Source organism: Alligator mississippiensis, chromosome 13, assembly GCF_030867095.1.
Source record: "Alligator mississippiensis isolate rAllMis1 chromosome 13, rAllMis1, whole genome shotgun sequence".
NCBI classification, from domain to species: domain Eukaryota; kingdom Metazoa; phylum Chordata; order Crocodylia; family Alligatoridae; genus Alligator; species Alligator mississippiensis.
The window spans coordinates 4,418,607-4,436,841 of record NC_081836.1 but is presented as its reverse complement, the minus strand read 5'-3'; the positions used below and the strand labels follow the sequence as shown (position 1 = coordinate 4,436,841).

The 18,235-nt window shown below is 47.4% G+C and overlaps 1 long non-coding RNA gene across 5 annotated transcripts in view; it reads left to right on the top strand.

The window, feature by feature from the left end:
* LOC109286280 (uncharacterized) overlaps positions 1-18,235 on the top strand; it is a 125,257-nt gene that overhangs the window by 1,236 nt on the left and 105,786 nt on the right. Inside the window, exons 2-4 of one of the 5 annotated variants that reach the window (XR_002094273.2) lie at positions 1,860-1,975; positions 7,108-7,563; positions 11,511-17,790. This is a non-coding gene — a long non-coding RNA (uncharacterized LOC109286280). Of the gene's footprint in view, positions 1-1,859; positions 1,976-7,107; positions 7,568-11,510; positions 17,791-18,235 lie in introns of those variants that run through there. The other 4 variants (XR_009456169.1, XR_009456166.1, XR_009456167.1 and 1 more) reach the window with 4 other exon arrangements.

Sequence of the window (18,235 nt, the reverse complement as noted above, 5' to 3'; positions counted from 1 at the left end):
AGTGTGCATTTGAGTGTGTGCTTAAACCAAAAGGCTGTGTTTAGGATGCCCAATCCCTGGAGTTTTATAGCTTTGGAGAGGTTTACAACGCCCAGAAGACGAATTGCCTCCCCTGTCGCTTACCATTAATAGTTGACTATGCAATGCTGGGGCTGCATGTTCCCATCCCAAACCAGTTTGCCTTCCTAGATGCACTAGTAAAGACCCTTTCAATTCAGGTCTCATGGGCCCCTTGGAGCCTCCTGCTGTGCTCCGAGTCTTCATATCGAGCTTGCTCTCTGCAGCAGGAGCAACATCTGGGTTATTCAAGACCAATACCCACAGTCCTGTTCCTTGTGCCTGCTGCTTTAAGGCTGCAGAAGGAAGAGTTGGGGGTGGAATATTAGTTTCAGAGAAGTTAAGTTGTGTTTTGTGGGGTTTTTTGGGGTTTTTTTCCCCCCTTCTTGGGTCTCTCAGAAACTCTGAGCACTTCTGAACACAGAATTTAAGCCTCATCTCCCAAACCAAAAGGTTCACCTCCCAACAGCAGAAAGCTGCTGCCACCTACGGACCAAGATTAGCAAATGTTCTTCAGGGAAAGGATGCATCTGGTACAGTTCTGTTTGTCAGAGACAAAAAGAAATGCAAAACTCTTGGTTCTATTAGACCAACTAACATATCACAAAAAAATAATCTTTTTCTGCAAGCTTTTGGGTGCACATGCCCTTCCTCAGGCTCAGGGAAAATTTAAAGGGGGTAAAAAGTCCCCCTAGGTAGAAAATAAACTTAATTTTTGCACAGAGGAAGCTGAAGGTGGAAGTCTGTTCCTCCGGGTCCATGAGTGTCAGGGAAAGAAAGGATGGCTGTAGATGTACACCCTCTTCATTAGCCAGGCTTGGGCCAGGGATATGAGAGACCAGTGCTTGGGTGTCAGGGTGACTTATTCTATTGAAGGTTAAAGGAGGAAATGGAGGGAGTCAAACAGGGACTAAAATACTTGTTGCTGTACTTTTCTTGCACACAACACACCCCAGCATAAAATACGTATCTTAATTTTTGGAAGAAGGAATAAAAGGGGGGGAAAAGATTTTCTTGTAGTAATAGCAGCTAGGGAACCAACTCTGCTTAATTCTTTATGTGGAGAGGTACTTTTTGCCTGGCAGAAACTGCTGGTACTGTTTCCTCGCTTACCATTTATACTCTACCACAGCTAGTTTTTTGGGGGGGGGGGGTGAGTGGGAGGCACATGTGGCTTGCGAGAGATTATGGTACTTGAAATACAGTTTGGGCTTTGGTGGTGATTCAGGACGGCACAATGCAGACCCACTGCAGGTGTGACATCCTGGGCCTGATGTCATGAGTTTCAGGCAGAGACGGTGCAGGTTTTGGAGGACGCTGGTTCTCCACAGCAGGGTCCTGTCTTAGTGAGAAGATGTGGCATCCGGGCACTGGGGACTGGATCCATGTCTGGTTTTGCCCCAGGAAATCTTTCAAACGTTATTGTGAATGAATTGCAGCAGCTGAGATCAGGTTGGCCTCATGCTCACAATCTACATTTATCATGGTGTGCCATGGGATCAGCGAGATGGGTGGAGTGAGGCAGATGGCTGTACATGACAAATGGAAAAATAATTTCCTCCCCAATAATAGTGTGCTCTGTTGTCAGGCTGCAAAAGGAGAAGTTTAAAAAAAAAAATTAAAAAAATCCTAAAATAACATGACCTATTCTTTCCTCTCTCTTAACCCATTTCAGATTTCATTGAAGTGTTGAGTTCATGAAACTTTGGGCTAGCAGAAATAGAGATACTTTTTATAGTTTGTTAATTTTAAAAGCCTGGTGCAGAACCAAAACTCCAATAATGTGTTTCTTTTCTTCATAGGTGTCCTATGTACCAGTGAAACTAAAATCCAGTAACAACGTGGAGAAGAAATAGCCAGACACCATAGCACATATTGCCTCAGGACATCAAAATGCCCCAAACTGGCCAGGGCAACAGTAAGTATAGCTAGGCCTAGCATGCATTTTGGTATATACAGCACTTTAAAATTTATATAGGTACTTGTGGCTTTTTCATGACAGTTTGTGTAAAGAGTATAGACACCACCACCAGGATTGCAGACCATGTTCAAGGTCCCATCAAAAACTACTCCTTGCTCAGGATATAACTATTTGGCCAGAAAAGTTTATTAAAGCAGATATTAGTTGGATCTAAAAGTTACAGCTCTTTTGCATGAAACTCCTTGGTGCTTGGATGTGATGTGAGGCTAGAGCCCTATTGCTTTTCTAAACTGTGCAGAGCCACTGACTCCACATTTAAACTAGGTTGGGAAAACTGTGTCAACTGGAAGCCTCCGAAGCAAGTTCCCTTCCCCCCCCCCCCCCCCCCTTTTTTCTTGGTATTTTGGTGCTTTCTTCTTTGGCCAGAATGCAGCCGAGACCCATCGACCGGCAGGATGGGACAACTATGAAGGAGGGACCCACAGTTTACAAATGTCTCTGGACATTTCCTCTGAATTCCAGGTTTTGTGTATGGGTCTGGGGAGCTCTCATGTCTAGGCTTATGCCGTTCCCTTCATCTCTTGCCTCTCAATCCAATACCAGCTGAAATGAGCGGGGCTTTTCCTATCAGTGTCAATGTGTTCTGGATCATATTAAAGTGCAGGTTCTTCAGAGCAGAGGTCCAGATGTCTAGCTTGGGTGCCTAAAGGGAATTTAGCAGTAGGATGTAGGTGCCGAAGTAAGAAAAAATGATCCAAAATAGCCCTGCTCCAGCAGCCCCATAAACTAATTGGGTCTGGTGGGCAACACGGAGGTCAGAAAAAACTCCATCTGCCACAGTCGGTGTCTCCAGTAAGCATAGCCAGATGGGAAGGTGATGGTGCCACTTGCTTGTCATGTAATGGCATTGTGTTTAGGGCACTCGCCCAGGATGTGGAAGACCCTCCGCCTGACATGATTCAAGCCCGCGTCTCCCATCCTGTCACGGAGCACCCTAACGGGCAAGCTGGAGACCAGTCTGTGTATGGCCACCATCCCCGTCTCCTGAAAACAGCCGTGTGCAATGCATCCCCGATGCACAGGGCCAGCAAGATGGAGCTTAGTTGCGCAGATGGAAAGGGGGAAAAACCATGTTCTAGTCCCTATTGCCTGGACTAGTCGTCATGCATTTGACATGAGACGGTCACGGGACAACAGTCAGAAATCATCCCTGCAAGTGGGGTCTCGAATCCAGCACTTTGCCCTGAATGTAGTCCCATTGGTGTGTGTTAGGTGTGCTTAGGCTGAGCCTGCCTTCCAGATCAGATCCTACGATGGAGCTTAGCTAGGATCTAGGTGCCTGTTGGCTCTGCCCATGTGTGAGAGCTGAAGTTTAGGTGCCATTGGACCTTTGCACTCCAACTTACTGGTGCTAAGTCTGATTTGCTCATCTGGACCTGGTCCCTCAATTCCACTGATGTTCAATGAGGCTTAAGCTCCTAAATCTCTTGGGAGCTCTTTAAAAGACATCGCCCAGCATTTCTAAGCATCTGCTTGTGCAGCAGGTCCCTTTTTCGGAGGGGCCCTTTGGGTGCTCCTGTAGGACAAACACCAACTCAAACTAACAATGGGAGGCCTGAGCGTGACTCCTACCAGCATAGCCTCTGTCACAACTTTATGGATTTCAAAGGAGTTATTTCTGATTTACAACCCTTGTAATTAAGAACACAACCAGCCCCCGCGGCAGGATGGTCAAGCTGCTTTCTCTTTTCATGGGAGAAGTGCACGAGGAGGAAGAGCATGGTGCTGATGAGGAAATAGCCTCAACCTTGAGACGGTCCCAATTGTAAAATCCTGCCTGGAATAAGCACATGTCCTTTGATAGCCTGGGGTTCAGGGTTAATATAGTCTGGTATGATGGCTCACATCTTTTCTCTCTCTCTCCACCTTCAGTTTCCTTTGCATTAAAATGAAGTTTATTTTCCATCTATGGGGACTACTTACCATCTATAATTTTCCCTGAGCCTGAAAAATGGCATGTGTGCATGTGCCTGAAAGCTTGCAGGAAAAAAAAAATTATTATTATTATTATTATTATTATTTTGCAATTTCTTAGCTAGTCTAATAAAAGTTTTGCACTTCCATTTGAACACCACACTGAACTACACGCTTAATTTTAAGATTGCATTTTGGGCCCATTGAAATGACAAGTGAAGCGCTTGCTTAAATGTTTTGTTGACTTGCATCCTCCTAACTCCAAAAGCTGAGCTCCAGAACGGCCGAGGGGAGAGGTTTCCTGATTGTATTTGGTGGGGAAGGGGAGTAGATAAATGACAGGGGTTGGGGGGGCTCTGGCCTCTAAATCTGATGCCCCGTCACTCTCGGATACCTTTTCTTGCACGCCCTTCTCTGAACCTGGCCGAAGCGCCAGTCCCTCCTTCTGCTGCAGCACGTGCTCGCTGGCAGGGTGGTCACACTTCCCTCTGCGCTAGCTTGTAAATCAGGGGCTGGCTGCACAGTGAGCGCTGAAGGAAGCAGACAAGCCTCAAGCTTGGCTCACATGTCATGGGAAGTCACTCATTTCCTGCCCTGGGCTCTCCGGGGAGAGAGACTTCTCTTTGACAAGGCTCTTAATTAGCCAGAAAGTTGGGTCATAACCACTGCTGTGTCTCCCCTTGTCATGGTTAGACTCCAGGGTGTGTGAAAAATTGAAACAGTACAATGAGCGTTTAGAGCAACTCATGTTAATTTTAGAGAATGAAAGGAGGAATTTCTTTCCCCCTGTTGATAATGATTTTCAAGTGCTGAATACCCCCAGGAAAGGAAGAAAAAGGGGTCTCTCTCTCAACAGCTTTAAGAACATGTCCCTTGTAAGCACCTGTGGTTCAGGGCGGGGAGATGCCTGCCGGGGCAGATTCTTGCGTTGCGCTCGGCTCCCAGCCCAGCTACCGTCGGGGACGTTCAGGGCTGTCTCGTGAGTTTGCACGGGGCTCAGTGTTGCCTGCCTTCTCTTCCCTGCGTGCTGGGGAAAGGCAAGCCTCCGAGTGCCGGAGTTTGGGTTTAGTTGTCAGGGCAATGTGGGGGAAACAGAGAGAGCCTGTAGTTCCCCGGCACAGGATACCACCTCCGGGCCAGGAAACGATAAGGAATTTGCACGCGCGCACGTTGTTCAATGGGAAATGAAACCCCGTCGGGTGCTTTCCATAGTGGACGTGTTTCTGATGAACCAGGAGCTGTTCTGAAAAGCTTCAATGAGAAACCCATTTTGGAAGGCCTTTAAAGGCACTGGGCCAGATGCTCGAGTGGTGCCGCCTGGCCCCGCTCCACCGAACCTCCCTGATTTACACCAGCAGAGGCTCTGGCCCTGCATCCCCTGGGAGTAGGATCCTCATTAAGAGATGGAGGGCTCGGCTGGGACCTAGTGAAGATGGAGGGCAGCCGGGAGCCAGTTGTAGCTGCTTGATCCTCAGCCCCTTGGCCCTGGCATAGCAGCTGGTTAACTTGTAGGGAGTCTTGATTCCCAGACTGCACAACCTAGGCCATGACACACAGCATATCCTTGACATGCCCCCATTGCCTTCTTGCTCTGTATAGCCAGAGTTGTGCCCTTCTGCTGGCACAGAGCTCTGTGCAAGGGCTGTTCTCCATGAGCCACTCGACACTACTTGACGAAGCAGCCTAAAAACAGCTTAACCTTTGGGCATGCTCCCCTGTACCTCGGTTTCCCCATTCACAGGATGGGAAAGCAAATGCTGCCTTTCTCAGAGCTGGCGGTGGAGATATCTGACTTGGTTTAGGGCTGTCTGAAGTATTTTTGTGTCCTTGGTGCCCTGCAAGCGCTCGGATGCTCTGCCAAAGCTATGTCAGCGGTAAGGACTAGTGTCTAAACTTTTAAAGGCAGTTAGGCCCTTTATATCTCGGGGAAACCAGTGGGAATTAGGCTGTTATGAAGAGCTTTAAAATTTATCCCTAAATAATTAATGTAGAATTAATTAGCTTTGGAACTTGTGGGGGGGGTAGGGTCTGTATATCTATATTTATACATCTATATATTTCTGTACCTTTCTCTAGGGTCAGACTTTCAGGGATCAGTCCACCCTCCATCTGTGATGCTGCATAATGCATCACAGTGGTGTTTAACCTGTGTGCATCTTGCCTGCAGTGCAGATTGTCTCTGCAGCCCTTCCTCTCCAGCTTCTGACTTCTAGCCTTGCCCTGCAGCTGGATTTCGGTGAGATCAGGTCACTTGCCCCTCTGAGAGGCAGGGGAGTCCGATGTTAGCCAGCCCTATACAATTATCCCACCCTAGCTGGGTCAGGTCTTCCCTGGAAAGGGCTGAGAGTTGTGGCTTTTTGTAGGGCTCTTTCAAACACGATGGGTGGTAGTGGTTATAGGCTGCTTTTGGCACCGAGAGGCGAGTTGTAACCTATGGTGGGCACAGACCTGACTTTGTTTTAGCATTTGGCTGTGTTTATGGTGAATGGAAAAACCCATGCTTGTTGGGTGGTCGCGAGTCCTTCCTGGTCTGGTCTAACAGAGGTCAGTGGTGTATACCAACCCAGGTCCCCTGGACCTTCTTGGAACCTCCACTACGCTGGTCTCTAGCGTGGCAGTGACCTTGGGTGCCAAAAAGAGGTCAAAGGAAAAATAGTTTTCTTTTTTTTTTTACTAGCGAGATGGCCAGAAGTGGTCTTCATCGCAAACTTGTCTCGATGCGCTGCCTGATGTGAGGTACTGGGATGTTGCTCACAGTTTGCAGGTAGGGTCACTTTGCTTGTGAAAAACGCCCGAGGAACATTTGGATCCAGTGGGGTTGATTTTAAGTCGCTCCCTTACTGTAGCCAGTTCCCACAGTCTCTTTTCATCATCTGTGTGCCCGATCACAACCCAGAAGAGGCAGACTTAAAGCACTTGTATAAGCTTGAGCATCTACACACTGATTTCACTGGAGCCTTTCATCTCTCAGCTTGTTTCTCTCTGACCTGTGCAGTTGCTTATGTAGCCCTGAAGGCCTCCAGTTCAGAAAAGCTCTTAAACACGTGGTAAGATCCAACAGGTGTTGACGGCATGTTATTGCATGCTGAAAGAGATGTGCCATCTTGCCCGGAAGTTTTGATGGGGTCAGAACCAGTCTCTCGGTTGTCTTGCAGGACTCCACCTCGGACAGCAAGCTGGGTGCCCGAGATCGCCTTGATGAACAATCGCTCTCATGGCGAAGTCCCAGCTCCGGCGCGCTCCTGAGAGATGACATGAGGAACGTCCCTTGTGCGTGGCAGTTGCCTGCTGCGAGAGTTGGCAACCTGGACAAACGAGGCGCGCTGCTGCCTTGGGGTGAAGAGACGGAGAGGATGTGTCCGAGGGAGAATCAGTGGCTGAGCAAACGTGCAAGAAGCTGGGAGGAAAAGCACATCGAATTGCATTTCTGAGCACCCCGCGATGCCAGTGCGTCTGGCTGACGATAGCATCCCAAGTTGGTCCCTGGTGAGCCGAGCCCCCCAGCTGCCTGCAGACTTATAAGGGAAAAGGGCATCTCCGTCTGCTGAAACCACAGCCCTGTCTGCCTTCACGTGAGAGCGTGACCGGAGCAGTAAAAGGACCCGGCTCCAGTAGGTAGCTGTTTTATTTTTTATGGGGGATGTGGTGATGGTATGTGGGTGTGGGGGGGTGCCTACTTTAAACAGCTGTGGACGGGGAGATGCTGTTAAATGCCAGCTTGACATATTGAGGGGCCTGGGTGCAGCACCTGGTACTGGTTCTGCCTGTAAAATTAGCTTTGGAGGGAAGGGAGGAAACCCTGGTCAGCCATCAAACCTGATGGTCACTCCACCGCTCCCTGCACAGACTTCTCGCCCCATCTTTGAGCCAGGATCCCTCTTGGTGTGTAACCTTAGCATCACGTGGTCTGGGAAAGGCCAAGAGAACGAACTATCTTTTCTGAAATGCCTGGGGTTGGATCCTGGCATCCACTAGCTGTTCCTCTGGAGCTGATGGAGTCGTCCCCGTCCTCCCCCAGCCCATTACTGCAAAAGATGGGCCAGCCTCATGATTTTGGGGGGGACCTCTGACTTTGACCCTGTGTGCTCTGTTTCTGGAGGGTGATGGAGGCAATCTGCCCCTCGGCTCTGTTGCTGGCTCCAGTGCTGACTGCTGGATCTTGCAAGGAACCTGCTGCAAGCCTGTCCCTCCCATGGGAGCCGACCCCTGCAAAGGGCTGATCATCTCTCAGAGGTGCCAACAGCCTCTGGCTCCCTGAGAAGCACTTTGCAGCAGAGTTTAATTTTCCACCCTAATTGTACTGTCAGTGCAGCTCCAATGCTATGAAACATGGGAGAGCTAAAGTGGACTGCTCTGCTGGGCTGTAGCATTGCATCTGAGCCATGTGAGAAGGCACAGTTGTCAATGCAGGGATGTACAGTATTGCTGGCCCACCCCTGGCCTCTTACAGAGAGGGGTCAAGAGAAGTTAAAGGATCCAAATGCTGCTGGTGATGGTGTCTATGGGGTGGTGGTGGTGGGGAGTTTAGGGGGTAAGGTATGACGCTGGAGACCTGACAATTGAGCAAGTTGGATGTGGCAGTATATGGGAGCACGGAGCTGCCGTTAGACATCGTGGTTGTGCTTGCCCTTAAGGTTTTGCTTATAGAATTACAGAAAATTCAGGCTGGAAGGGACTTCAGGAGGTCACATCTTGTCCAACCCCCTGCTCCAAGCAGGTCCAGCCCCAACTACATCATCCCAGCCAAGGTTTTGTTGAGCCAGGCCTTAAAAATCTCCAAGGGTGGGAAGTCCACAACTTCTTTAGATTACCAGATAGCTTCACCACCCTCCTAGTGAAAGAGTTTTTTCCAAACATCCAACCTAAACTTCCCTTGCTGCAGCTTGAGCCCATTGCTCCTTCTGCCATCTGCCCCCACTGAGGGCAGTCCAGCTCCATCCTCTTTGCAGCCCCCCTGCAGGGAGTTGAAGTCTGCTATTTAATCCCCCTCTCTTCTGCAGACTAAATGAGCCCAGTTCCCTCAGCTGTATTATAGTTAATAGATGCCATGCACGTGTTAATGAAATCTGCTTTTGGGGCCTGTTACCAGTGTCTCTGAGCACGCTCTTAAATGTGTAATGCATTTATTCCTGCAACAGCCCTGTGCAATGGGGAAGCGCTAGTGTTTCTGTTTTACAGAGGTGCAACTAAGGCGCCGATCATAAATATACAGGAATAGGAGCCCTGTTGCAGAGCAGGAATTTGAACTTGCTTCCCCACAGGCCCTGGGTCGTGCTTGGGCTGCTGGGCTATGCCTTCTTTGAGCAATAGTTATTGTATAGATGACTACAAACACATCAGTCCCCACTTGCAGACAACCTACTGATCTGCTGGGTGATCTAATCTATAGCACCAGGTTGACCTTTTCTTAATGCTTTATAAATTCATTTTGACTGGAACTTTGTAAAGGTTGACCATTTGTGATATCCCTCCCCCCCACCCTTTTTTTTTTTTTACCAACTGATCTTAGTCTTTTTTTTAACCGAGTGCCCATCCTGTCTTTTGTTAAATGGCTCTAATAACACTCGGCGGCTGTTGTTTTTTTAACAGCAAATTAAAATAACAAAAAGCAGAACTTGTTCCAACCCTTTTAACATAATAAAGGCAGAGACGTCCAGAAACCTGTTTTTGTTCAAAATTAATACAATTATGTGTTTAACGGAGTGTTTCAGCGGTAATAAAAAATCTCCCTGCAGTATTTCATCAGTGTTCAAGGCTTTTGCCAAGCTGCTGAAGTTCAAGGAGTCAGGTACGTTGAGGATGTTTTACTGCATTTTTCAGTTATTAACCTAGACATTGATGCCTGGGCATGAAGCCATCCGCGCTGAGGAAATGCCAGCAAATACAAAATGTGGCGGTGTTTTTTCTCGGCGGTGCAGGCTGTCCTGGAACGCATCACCTCTGTCCTGGCTTCCCAGATGATACTGGGTCAAGGTCTTGGCTTTCTAGCTTATCAATACTTAGTGAGCTGGGACAAGACTACTAAGGGCTTGTCCTCGTGGGGACTTCTGGGGGGTCTACCTCACCATCCTACCATGTCATGTAGTAACACCCTCAGATATGCCATATGGTGCCACGCAAGCTACGCCAAATGAGACGGAGCAGAGCTCCCTTGCTCGGTCACGGTGCGAGGAGGTAGCCTGCATGGAGCAGTGCGGCGTGTCTGAGGGCACCATGGCATGATAAGGTTTTTTTGGGGGCAGTTATGGCCCTGGTGCTTGGCTTTTTCTTGAGGCTTACTTGTGCAAGAGGGTTGCAATTTTTTAAAGAATAGATTAGCCATGCACATGTGTGGAAAGGCTTACCCAGGGATGTTCCTGCCTTGAGCAGGGGGTTGGAGTTGACCTCCCTTGATTCCTCTTGGCCTTGCATCTTCTGTGCTAGCTGCTCAGTAAACACGTCCTTGCAAAGCCTTGGCTGCATTTGGCTCGTGGTTGAATCGTGTTGAGACATTAAGCTCTTCAGGGTCGGTGTCCTCGTTCTGTGTTCATGCTGCACCTAGCATCGCGCACCAGGCAGGCCCTCCTGTTATTACCGTCTCTGCTAACGACTCCTTAAAGATCACAATCGCAGTGAGCTCGGGGTTGGGGGGGAAGCTTCAGCCATAGCCGGAGACCATTTAATTCAGACCCTCGTTCTGCAAACTACTGTGGATTTTGGGGCTCCTGCAGATTGCTGGTGAAGTGAGGAGTGGGGTGGATCTGCCATGGGCCCAACTTGCAGGACGCTGGCTATCGCTTCTTGATGAGGTCTGGTCTACTCCTCAACGAATGCTTAGATTAAATACATTGTGTGACATTTATTATTGGTCTTCACAGCACATCTGCCGAACCTATTGGGCTTGGGTTTGTACACGCTTGTAGGGAGAGACCGTCCTTGCCCTGAGGAGTTTATTGGATGGATGAAAAAAGGCGTGTGGGGAAATGAAGGCTCAGAGAAAGGAAATGATCTGGCCAAGGCAGAGCCAGGCATTGTACCCAGGACTCCTGCCTTGCTCATCACCGGGCCACCTTGACTTTCCCAAGAACATCTATTTTCCTTCTAGTTCTCTCTCTTTCAATGTTACCCCCATGAGCTTTTCCTTTTGCCCCTTTTTCATTTGAGCCTGCACTTTCATTCCAACCTTTTAGTGATTATTTACAGTTGAGTCCATGTATAAATGTGAAATAACCAATAGATATGCCATGATCACACAGAGGTTAGTACACCAGCACATGATGCGCTAGTGAGTATATAAGTGTGCGCACAGGTACTTGCAGCACCTCTGTTTCCTACAAATGTAGGTGCAGGGGTGCTATGTGCTGATAGGCTTGTATTTTGGATCCACATTTGGATCTAAAATACAAACTTCTTATATTAGGCAGGGGAGCAGTGGCTATTTATTCAGGGAGAGCCCAATACAATGTCCTTCAAAACCACTGGCAAATTTCCCAGTGCTTTCAGTAATGCGGGACTGGAATGCAAATGATGTCATTGGAGAGATGGCTGATGTTACGGGAAAGTTTGGTTTTTTTTCTAGCCCAAGACTGAAAGATCTTCCTTTTTGAGGAGCTCTCTGTGCCTTCTGCTCAGTGCTGGCCCATGCAACAGCCCTAAATCTCTTGGGGAAACTCTCTGCAGTCATCTGAGATGTCTCAGCATCAGGGAAACACTTGACTTGTTGTAGGTCTGTGTTGCAGACCTCTTCTGCCTGGGTTGATGAGAGGCTGGTTGGGAAGAATGAAGATCACCTGTCTGCACTGAGTTCAGCTGCCAGTGGAGTATAATTAATTGACCAAAGGGTCAAGCATCTAGTTTTACTTAGAGTGACAAGCAGCCCTGGGGCAAGAAGAGGAAACACCTCTACCTACAGTTGTCATCCAGCTTCTAGTCTGGTTTCTTCCCAGATCCACTCTAGGCGACTTGCTCCTCCAGCCATGAGGTGCCTGCTGTCTATGGGTTCCCTTGCATTCCTCCCGGGGACATCTGCTCTGGTTAGCAGGGTTTAGGACGGATGGTTACCTGTCAAAAGACTTTGACTTCTTCTCTGCCAGAACTTCTGCAACTTGCTTTCTTGTATTCAAAGATCTAGCTTTTCCCAAGAGCAACACACCAGTGAGAAAGGTGATTTGTTATCAACTGCATACGGCACAGCTAAAAGGCTCATAAAACTTTAGCAAGTACCATATTTCAACGCACATATGCAGAAAAATATAATGCACACCTTGTTTCTTGAAAAGTAAAATGAAGGGGAAGAAACATCTTCCATTGGAAGTAACCATATAGCAGCAGCTAAGAAGCATGTTCTGCTCCCTGTTTGTTGCGGGCAGATTTTACTTCCACTTTTTCCAGGAAGGGGCAGAAATTGCTCTGACCGTATTTCTCGCATGGAAACTGCAGTGCATATTACAGCAGCTGGGGGGGGGTGGGGAGGGGTGGTGTATTGCATATGAGAAAATATGCTATTTTCCAGCTGCATGCAGGGTGTCGGGATATAGCAGGATATCCAGCTATATTCAAGGCATCAGGAGTCTGCGGAGCGGGCTTCGAGGGAATAGAGGTGCGTTTCCCTGTAGTGGTCCTAGGTACCTGGCAGCTCAGCTTCTGTAATTAGCACTTAAGCTCAGTTGCATAGTTAATTAAAGCCAGCTTCAGTTAGCACAGCATTATTAGGCACTCTGACTGAATACTTGTGAACTACCAGGATGGCATCCCGCTATGGGCTGGGGCCGGTGGGATAATACGATAGTTACTTTGGGATAGTGCTCCCCCACAGTTAGGTCTAGGAGGACCTACCCTATACATCCAGGTTATGGCCTGCTTGTACATGGTCAATGTTGGATGGGAACCAGGCTTCCTCTTTTGGGGGCCGGTTTCCAGTTTTTCTACCATCTCAAAATTTAGCAGAAGCCTGGTTGGTTGGCTTGTTTATTTAAATTTCCTGCAAAATGAATTTCTGGAAGCATTTTGGATTGCTCTGATTTGAAGCATTTCATTTAGCTAACGATCAAAGCCTGTTGTTCTGATTTGGGCCTTTTGTAAAGGTTTTTAAAAAAGGATAGATGTTTATAAAATGTATTTGTTTAATTTGAAAAGCTGGTCAGCAGCATTCTGCAAACTCTGAGAGGAAGCCTCAACACCATCGAGGATCTTTGCTTAGGTTTTTCAAATTAATTTTCATTACAATCAGCTTTTTCTTTCCTCTTCTCCCTCCCCACCCCCCTCTTCTTTCAACAGGGGGAGGAGATGAATTGCCACTTTTTGTCAAAAGCAAAATATTTCTTGTGTCTACTCTTCTATGGACTTGACAGAGATGGGTCTGCAGGATTTTCTGTTTACATCCAAGTTATTATCCATTGCCTTTCCTCTGGTAGGATTTAGACAGTTTGATTAAATCTTACTCATGACCAACCACTTGCTGAAGTCCAAGCCATTGGCTTATTTTAGCATGTTCCTATACATAATTGAGTAACGCACCATAACTGACCTCGCTGCATGGGTCGGTTGGATGGGAACCAAGCCTGGTCCCCATCCAACATAGGTCTTCCTAGGTTATGACCAACACTACACATCCAGGACTTTAACTGGGGAGGTGGTAGATGTACTGCATTTCATGAGGCTGGCTGTTTCTCTATTTTTTTGGTTTAATGGAAGAAAAGGCATGCTCCTACCCAATCTGCTTTTCTATTCTTCTGGTGCACTTAATGTCTCCAGCCAATGGCTTCCTTAGCTAGTTTTCAACAGCTTCATGCAATGGTTGGGGGTTCAGTCTGATTTCTGTGAAGGAGATGTGAAACAACACACTGTGTGAATTTTGCCATGGTTTTCCCAGTGGAGAAAACCCCAAAGGAGTTCATAGGGGTGGGTGAAATGTATACCCCGGTAGAAGTGTTTTGGATGGTGTTGAAGATAGTCATCAATGTCTCAGGAAAAGGGAATGTTTCTTAAATATGTTCCCACAGCCTCTTGTCCTGCATTTGGTTCTGACTAGTTTTTACATTCTTTTAATTTTTATCTACTAATTAATTTTTTTTTAATCATATCCTTCAAATCAGAGCCGGAACAAAATGGCTAGTGTTTCCTGGGCCTGGTTTATCTGCTCAGGATGTGCCCTTAGCATTGCTTGTACTATATAGGGGGAAAGTGGGTACCATTGGTTCACTGGAGTTGCCTGGTCCTAGAAGCTGTCTGACTTCTCCATCTTCTAAGGATAGAAGTGGGCTCCATCCTTCAAATACTGCGCTGTCCTCCCCACCCAAAGATCACCAGGCTGGGATAGTCTGCTGATGCAACCTAGGCACCATAAAATCGAAGATGGGGTGGGTGCTCATGTTGTCAGCACCCTTCTTTAAAGCTCTTTGCTGGGTGGTTATTATCCAATGGAGGGTGGGTCACATTGTCAGGCTCCTTTTTTTAAGTCCAAGTGGTTATTATCCAACAGGGAACTAAATTCTTGCATTGAACAGTGCACTCGAGAGGCAACAGGAAGGCTTCATGTCAGATGTGGGTTAAAAAGTACTTTGGAAGCCACAACAATCACACACTTCTTCCATGGGTCCTGCAGAACAGGGCTAAGTAACTTGCTCGAGTTCATGCAGGATGTCGGTGGCGGGGTAGGGCATTTTAACTTGTATCTTGGGTTCTAGGTTAGCAACTTCACCCTTAAGCCACTCTTCCTTCCTCCCAGGGGGGATATGAGCAATGACAGGATAAGCAACTTGGAGCTGGCATGAGCAATGGCTGGATGAAGTACCACCTGCTGGGGGCCAGGCTGGATAGCAAAGGTTCAGCATTTGCAACCCATCTTGGTATTCTGGGGGGAGAACGGAAACATGGTGGGGGAGTGCTGATGACAATAATTCACTTATAATTTTTGGAAACTGTCAGCGGGTTGGGATCGAAGCAACCCAACTGGGTGGGAGAGGCTGGGATAGACCTATTGCAAGAACCTGCTGGTTTGGGGACGTTGGCTTCAGGTTCTGGGTGGCACGAGATGCAACAAGCAATGGTAATAAAAACAGTTAACCCAACTGTCCAAGCCTCTAGAAAAAGTTTGGGTCTAGTTCAACTACAGACTTGAGTTTCTGGTCATGGCGATGCTAAAGTGAGCTGAAGAAGAACACGCTGTTCCTAATGTCAAGTACTTGGCCCATCACTTTAGGCTGCTGAGCTACTCCAATGTTCTCGCTACAGATCCGAGAGCCCCTTTGAATATATTTGCACACCACTTAATGCCATTAATAATGCTAACAAGGCATGATAAATACCGGTACTTAGCATTGATTAGATTAAAACATCTGTCTTGCAAGTATTGAAGGCTTCTTGTACCAGGGCACTCTCTTCTCTGACTTGGTATGGAAGTCAGGGAGCAATGACTGTTAGAAATGGAAAAAAAAATGCACACATTTAATGATCAGAAATAGGTTTGGGGCGGGAGGAAAATTTCTGGATCGATTATTGGTAGCGTTGGAGTGATATGGCAATTGGGGCAGTCCAGGAACTATGCAAGAGGCAAGGATTTTTGTGGGCGATATGTATTTATTGTTTTTATTGGACAAACTGTGTAGCTGGGATGCACTTAGACAAGACGTTGAATGCAGCTCATTCTTCTTCAGTCTCTCCCAACCCTGACACTGATCCAATAAAAGATACTACCCACAAAAAATCCTTGCCTGGATCTTTCATTCCTGTTTTAGAGCAGCAGAGAAACCTCTTGCCTACAGCTGCCCCTTTGTTGAAGCATGAAAACGCCTACTCTCCTAGTGTTGGGGCTTTTGCCCTTTTTAAGGAACCAGACCGGAATAATTGGATACCAAACAACAATGTTTTTGAGATGTACAGGAAAAGTGTAGCTAGATCCATACCGCACTGCCTAGTTTCAGGCTGGTTCCTAAATCCTAGACTCCGGTGAACATATTTTGGGAACTCGCAGAGTACTTGAAGGGGCCAGATTTGATCCCCGGTCCTTTATATTAAAGGTGGCTAAGCTGCAGCTTGCAAATCGCATATGGCTCCTGGGTAGCTGACATGCAGTTACTAAAGAAATAGTAGTAGTTAAATAAAAACTTCCTCCTCCTCCTCCCTAGCTGTTTTAATCTTTTGACACTAGGAAATGGGCTTTGTGTGTTGTGTCCTGTGGCTCTTGGCTGGGTTGAAATTTTGGTTGGTGGCTGGAAGGGTTAGGACGTTTGGCCACTCTTGTTTTTAACAGACCGGGTTCCCTCTTCAACGGCCCTGGAGAGGTGGTGGTATGATTGCTGTATATCTACTTTTTGCCTCTAAGAAGCAGGAATTGAACCAGAGGCCTCGAGTTGTAGAAGCATGAACGTCTACTCTAACATAAGCCGAAAGAGTGAATCCTTTTCCAGCCAGGGTAGTAGTCTGCAATCTTCTTATGTGGACCAGCTTTTAAAGGACTATAAGGATCCCCAGCCTTTTAACGTGAATAATATTGCAATAATCTTTAAGTCATGAGAAGGATTCATGTTAGTGTTAGTCATAAAAATAATCATTATCACGTGCAAAATTGCTTTAAAACGCTCTGAGCGCACCCCTCCAGTCACCTCTGTCTGTGACTTGCTAACGAAAGGGCTTTGGGGGCTGGTTCCTGCAGATTGAAGCCGTGATTGTTTTAATGGGGTCCGGACAGGTGTGTGTGTATGCCTCTGGGGAACGGCAAAGATGGAGTCCAGCCCAGCACCCCCTGTTCCTAACTTGACTTCAAACATTGCTGCTGAGTGGTCACAAGATGATAATTTAATTAAACCCTTCTTTCCCACTTGACCTTTCAGCAAAAGCCAAGTCATGATTCCTCATGTAAATTCTTTCCTCTCAAATGCATGCACTCATAGCCACGAAGGAACAACACACTCGTGCATCGGCAGTCACAAGCACTTGCCTTTGCACGTCCTAATGTGAAAACTTGGCCTTGGTTTGAGAAGTATTATTTTTGATCCTGATGGGGACCAAATTCATTCTTGCTGCAACTCCTGTGACCTCTCTGCCCTTTCCCCTACAATGCATTTGATCTGGCATGTTCCATTTGTGTACTCCATGGTTTCTATTAAGTTTCCAGTGGAAAAAGTGCAGTGAGAAGATTCATCCCCTATGAAATACCTCCATGCGTAGCAAAACATTCAGCTGCATGGTGATGACACTGGATGTAAGTAAGAGAAATTAGTTTGTTCAGTGGGAGAGGCTGCAAGGAGGTGGGGAGTGGACCCACATGCCCTGGAGGAAAGAGCAATGGCCCTGCCGCTCCAGGAGGAAGCCTCCACCCAAAAGTTTTACCATCTGCAAGGCAAAACAAGACACTAAAAGGATGCATTGCAAAGTAGAGCAGCAGGTTTGGACGCTGAAATACAGGACATAGTGGTGGTGTCTTAAAGACGAGCATGGGAAAAAGGACCTTTTGCAATGGGCCAGGAGATAAGCGATGCTGTGGGTTAGATCCATCGTGCGCCATGATCTGTAAAAAAGATGCCATTGGGGTAAAACCTTTCATAGACATCATTTTCTCCCCCCTCCCCAAATATCCAGTTCTACACAACAGTGCACAGTGCGGGCATTACTTCAAGAGCCGGGAAGTGAAGGGACCGTCTCTCATTCATTCCAGGTGGCCTAAAATCATTGAAGTGCACACGGTTACATCTGCTCTGATCTTCAATAGCACAAAGCACCTATTTAGTGCTGTAGATCATCAGAGAACCAGGCAAGCATTAAATGTGCTGTCTGCAGAAAGCTGGCTGCTTTCCTTTTACCTGGTATGGTGCTCTGTGTGCCGACAGGGTGGGGCGCAACCTCATCCCCGGCATGGTGGGAGTTCTAGTCTGAAGTCAAGTTTTAATTAAAACGGGCGTTTCTGAGCCTTTTGCCATGTGCTCTGCTGGAAACATGTCAGCAAGGCCTTTGACAGCAGATGTGCTGGAGCAAGACTGCTCACCGTGCTCCCCTTACCGCTGGTCTGCCTGATGCCGATTCTCCTGGTCGTTCCAGTGGTATGCAGGGCCCTGCGATTTCTGATTAATGCATCCGTGTAGGGTTGCAAGGCATGAATAAAATGGTTCCACCCCAGAAGTGGCTGCATGCTGTCGGTAGGCAAAATCACAGAATCCTAGAAAATGAGGGTTGAAGGGAGCTCAGGAGGTCGCATGTAGTCCAACCCCTGCTCCAAGCAGGACCAGCCCCAACTACATCATCCCAGACAAGGCTTTGTGTAGCCGGGTCTTCAAAATCTCCACGGATGGAGACTCCACCACCTCTCTG